The sequence below is a fragment of the Nycticebus coucang genome, chromosome 8 (assembly GCF_027406575.1).
Source record: "Nycticebus coucang isolate mNycCou1 chromosome 8, mNycCou1.pri, whole genome shotgun sequence".
NCBI lineage: Eukaryota > Metazoa > Chordata > Mammalia > Primates > Lorisidae > Nycticebus > Nycticebus coucang.
Genome location: NC_069787.1, coordinates 105375061 through 105381060, shown reverse-complemented (window position 1 = coordinate 105381060; position 6000 = coordinate 105375061).

Genomic DNA, 6000 nt, shown 5'->3' with positions numbered 1-6000 from the left:
AAAACCACAGGAAAAAATGATAGCTTTTAACATTTAAAATGTAAAATGTCTATAGTATAAAAATAAATCATTAATATAATGAAAACAATTATATTCTAGGGGAAATTTTGCAATAAATGTGGCATGTAAGTGTTCAATAAACTGAACACCTAAAAAACAACCAATAAGAAAAATAAAGTCCTCAATAGAAAATTGAAGAAAGGGCATAACTAAGCAATTTATAAGGAATAAAAATAGAAAAGGCTTAAAAAGTCCAATCCTACTGGGCATCAAAGAAATGAAAATAAAATGGAAACCGGATGACATTTTTTTCAGGTTTTCACTAAGCCAAGATTTCAAAAAAGATGCTAACACTCAGGGATGGTGAAAGTGCCAAAAACAAACATTTCTTCTGCTGTCACGTGTTAGCTCTTCATGATCCTCCATTCTGTGGGGACAGCATTATTTAATCATTTCCCAATTATTGTTCATTTACAATTTTGCATCTTATGAAGTAAAAATCATCTTTATTTATCATTTGTTGCATCTTTGATTATTTCTTTAGCAGAGGATCCTAGGAGTGACATTTTTAGGACAGAGGATTGGTTTTGTTGTTGCTGCTGTGTTTGAGGGCCTTATGGGGGGGAGGGTTATTTTGTTGTTTTGAGAGTCTCATTCTGTTGCCCTGGGTAGAGTGCTGTGGTGTCATCTTAGCTCATTGCAACCTTGAACTCCCACAATCAAGAAATCCTCTTGCGGGCGGCACCTGTGGCTCAAGGAGTAGGGCGCCGGTCCCATATGCCGGAGGTGGTGGGAAAAAAGAACTACTTATTTAAGGAAAATAAAACAACGCAAAAAAGAAATCCTCTTGCTTCAGCCTCCTGAATAACTGGGACTATAGGCACCTGCTACAACACCCAGTTAATTTTTATTTTTAGTAGAGATGGGGTCTCGCTCTTGCTCTGGCTGGTCTTGGAGCTTCTGACCTTAAGCAATCTGCCTGCCTCTGCCTCCCAGAATGTTAGGATTATAGGTGTGAGCTGCCGCGCTGGACTGCATTTGAGTTTTTTGTTTGTTTGTTTTTATTGTTTTGTTTTAGAGACAGGATCTTGCTCTGTCACCCAGGCTGAAGTACAGTGTCACAATCATGAACCTTAAACTCCTAGGCTCACGTGAGCCTCCTGAGGAGCTGGGACTACAGATTTGCACCTCAGTGATCTTCTTGCTTCAGCCTCCCAAAGTCCTAACATTAGAGGCATGAGCCATCACACCCAGCCCAGGATGATAGATAGTAAGCCTCTTGATACTGAATGCCATATTGCCTACAATGAAATCTGTATCTGTTTTGACTGACAAGGGGAGCTGGGCTAAAACAGCTCAGAGTAGCCCTGAGCCATGGGGGAGGCGTGGGCAACAGGAAGCTGTTTTGGGGGTAAGAAGCTTCTGGGGAGAGGCAGGGGAGGCAGGCAGAGGAGAAATGGGAGGGTAGGCAGGGACTGTGGTTAGAGGATGCAGGGTAGGCCAAGACTTCTTGCCAAATGCCCAGCCCAGGACTTGCCCCATGCAAGAGGATGGGGACGAGGAGCCAAGCACCCCTCTTACTAAGGGGGATGTGCTTGATCAAATCAGCTTGCTCCTGCAAGCCTTAAAGGAGGTGACCCACACAAAGCACAATGACTAGTACAAGCTAAGTTTCAATAAACGGAGGCTGTTGTTACTTGTAGGCACTCCAGAAGTGTTTATATATTTGATTCTGGGATCCTGGCTAAATAGAGTTTCTATGTGCCAGACACTATTCTGAAGGCATATATGGACACGCATAGCTTAGCAATGGATATATGTGCTGAGAAATATGTAAGTACTATAATCATCAGCCAATTCGACAAATGAGGAAATCAAGGCATGGAGGGCTTGGACAACCTGCATGGGGTCATCCGCCAGCAGCAAAGCTGGGGGAGCCTTAGGCAGCCTGTGAACTTAACTCACCCCCCACAGCCTCTGTGCACCAGCAAAACCAGATACCTCAGCAGTGTCAACCACAAAGAAGGAACCAAAAGTTTGGATCTATTTGGGGCAGGGAAGGGGAGGAATTACTATAGTAACAAGAAAAACAGTTGCAGTGCTCACATCAAGGATCCTTCTGCAGCAGCCTCAGCCTCCAGGCTCCCTCCAAGGGAGCAGGGCTGGGGCCACAGCCCAGGACTGCGGGTGCCCCCTGGGCAGCAGGCCAGAGGCCCCTGGGCAGTGCTCACATTCACGTTCCCATGCTCAATTCCTGGGTCTCCTCTGCCCTGCTACCTGCTGGCCTGGCCTGGCCTTTCTCAGATGGACGCTGGGGAAAGGCAGCAGTGGTGACAGAACTGGAAGTGGTGTCCAAGGTCACAGCGAGGGCTGCCCCTGGAGGGGGCCAGGGAAGAGTCACTGGAAAATGACTGTCACAGAAGTTCCAAATGCTGCTGCTGAGTCATCCAGGGGAAGTTGATCTGCAGGCAACTCACTTGGGAGAAGGCAGAGACATGGAAGATTCATTGAAAGATTTTCCTCAACTAAGGCTAGAATTTTAAAAGGGTAGGGCGGCTAGCTGGGACTAGCTCAGTCCTCTGAGTGGTAGGGGTGGAGGGAGGGGGTGAATGGAGCACAGGCTTCAGAGTCAGAATTGGGTGCACGTCCTGGCTCAGTTTCCCTTTCTGTAAAACAAGCATCATACCATCAACCTCGCAGGCTAGTCATGAGGATGAAATGGGATAATATGTAGAATTGGCATAGCGTCTGGCTCATAGGAAGTGCTCAGAGCTGATAACTAGCATTTCTTGTGCATTTACTCTGTGCCAAGCCTTCTGCTGAATGTGTAATGTGCATTAGCTAATTCAGGGCTCTCAAAATGTGGTCCCAGACCAACAATATCACACCACCTGGAAACTTATTAGAAATGCAAATTCTCGGGCCAATCTCCAGACCTGCTGAATCATAAAAGCCTACGTTTTAACTGGCTTCCCAGGTGATTATGATGGTTGCTAATGATCGGGGACCACCAGCTAATTTGAATTTAATAGTTGTTAGTACTATTATTACAGAACACAGTGAAAATTTTATTCTTACCAGCAGGGTGAGTAATGGTCCTGGTTTGCTGAGGACTGTTCTAGATTTAGCAATGAAAACTAGCATCCTAGGAAACTCCTCAGCCCTGAGGAAACTGGAGGCTTTGGTCATCCTTTTAATCATTAAAATCAGATTTCACCCTAGGAAGAGATTATGGGATTATGGCTAAAGAAAGTAAATGAAGTTGAGAGAATCCAAGGGATGGGTGTTCAGCTCACTGGGGGACTAATACCGGGGGAGAAGCTGGGGTGGAGAAGGGTCTGGTGTAGCATAGGGAGAAAGCCAATTCAGAGGCCCCTGACAACACAGGGATCAGCCTGGGACCCCTGGGTCCCTGGCAAAGTTCAGAAATCATTACTGAGAGTGGGTTTTCTTTGTAAAAGTTGAGGGCTTGGTAGGGGCTGGACTTCAGAGGGAAATAGGTGGAATTGGTGGTCACTGGGAGAACCTGACAATGAAACTGTTTTTCTTTTGAAACTGTTTGAAGTCTACAGTGGGCCGTGGGATTGCAGGTAGAGAAGGGTTGTTTGAACCAATCTGATTTAGGTTTCAAGGCATGGAGGCCCCTGCTGATATCTGTAGTAATTGTTAAGTCATTTAATAAACATTAAGCATTTGTACCACCACACCATTTCCTAGGGCTAGGATATAAAAATGGAAGAGATGTGGACAAATGAGATATCAGAAGATTATGACTGGATAAATAAACTAGTCAAGCCAGTCTCTTGAGGGGATCTGCTTTAATGAAAAGCATCACCTATGGTCAATGTTCATTTACACACGAAGGGCTGGGAAACTGTGTTCCTAGAAGAACTTCAGACACTGGCTATTCCAGGCAGCTATTTTTTAATTAACCAATGGTTACTGAAAAGCCTATGATTTAAAGGATGAGAATTCAACTTTGCTGGTGTTCTCAGCTCTGGCTGCACAGTCAAATCACCTGGGGGAGCTTTCCAAAGTCTTAATCCCTGGGTCCCAACCCAGGCCAATCACATCAGATTCTGAAGGCGTCCTCTCAGCAGCCAGATAATTGTCCAAATCCCTGCAGTGGTTCTAATACATAACCTGGGCTTGGAAACACTGGTCTAGGAAGTTATGAATTTGAATTCAAGTTGATGGCATTTGAAATCAAGTGCTTTTTCTACATTCCTTACGTCTTTCCTCTGCTCCCATTTTCTGGGTGGGATCCCACCCCAGTGATGGGTGGCCAATTAGTCCTGGAGCTGTCATGGCACCCCAACTTTTCTCTATTCCACTATCAATATTGAACCAGGCAGGATGTTAGGAGCCAAAAAGGCAAGTGGTGTTAACCACAGTGTGGGAGGAGGTGGGTGAGTCATACGTGGGCCACACACTTGGTCATGTGGGGGGAACTAGGAGAAGAGGGCAGCCCGGCCACCTCCCTTCCCTTGGGGTGTCCTGCAAGCAAGATCAGGGATGTGTCCACCAAGTGAACAATTTAGAATTTCTTTTTTTTTTTTTTAAAGTTTTTTGTTTTTTTTTTTTTTTAAGTGGAAGTGGATCACTATTTTTATTTTTTATTTATTTTTTTAATTTGGCGGGGCTGGGTTTGAACCCGCCACCTCCGGCATATGGGACCGGCGCCCTACCCGCTGAGCCACAGGCGCCGCCCTAGAATTTCTTTAAAAGTCTTAGGAATATATAGGTTTTTGCTCCTTTTTTCCTCTTTCCACTCTCTGTGGCTGTGAAACTACCAGAAGGGCCTGAAATAAAAAATAGTTAAAGAGGCTGGTTCATTTTTATGCTAGGTAACACAGTGGTACAGTGAAAATCTGATAAAATGTGATTTTTCTCCCCAGGAGAATGGATGTATATCCATAATTTTGCATATGTTCCAGGGGTGTCAGCCACTCTACCTGTAATACCATGGGGCCCAAGTTAACAACCCCTGTACTGAAGTGCCTGGTCCCAACCTCATTAACAATTTTTTTTTTTTTTTTTGGTTTTATAACTTTATTTGATGTGTCTGGAATCACCAGTTCTCATCCATGTTAACTGTAGATTTTTGAAAGTGGGAACAGGTACATAGGTAACCACAGTATAGAGCTTGTTTGGTGAATCCTCATCTTCATTGTGTTTTCTGGAACACTGCACATGGATACAGGTGGGACATTCCTTATGCGTTTGGCCCAGACAGCTTTGTTAAGCCTGGTATCAATGCGCACATCTGGAGTCCCCATCTCTTTCATGGCAAATTTCCAGATCTTTCTGAGTGCATGAGGGGCAGGCTTCTTGAAGCCCACTCCATGGATGCACGTCTGAATGTTGATGGTGTATTCTCTAGTCGCCACCTCGCTGATGACAGACTGGCCCTTTTCTTCTCTCCACCCTTCTCTGTGGGAGCCATTCTGCCAGGCCCAAGTTGGAAAGCCCAACCTCATTAATTAGATGCAGGAAGGACCTGGGTGACTTTGCCCAGAGAGCCAGCAGCTATCGTGCCGATAAGAATAAGCAGACCTGCTATTTACCTTCTTGGGGTAGGAAGTTTTATTTTTACCTTTATTTATCTAATATGGTAGTTCTCATCCTTTAGGGAGCATCAGAAGCTCATGGAGCGTTTAATCAACACAGATTCCTGGGCCTTCTCTCAGGATTTCCAATTCAGTAGGTCTGTGGTGGAGCCAGATAGCCTGCATGTCTAACAAATTCCCCAGGGATACAGAAGCTGCCGGTCTGGGGGCCACACTTTGACAACCACTCATGGGGGGAATTTTTTCCTTGCAACATCAGCCCAGGTGCAGGTCTCATGACTGACTAGAAGGCTGGATTTGAATCAGAGTTAATGGTTTACTACATAATTGCCAGGATGTACATTTTCGGGGAGAGGGGGAAGCATCCCTCAGTTCTTTGCTTAAACTCAGCTTTCCTTTTTAATGTTGAAATTTTCACATCCGCATGGTA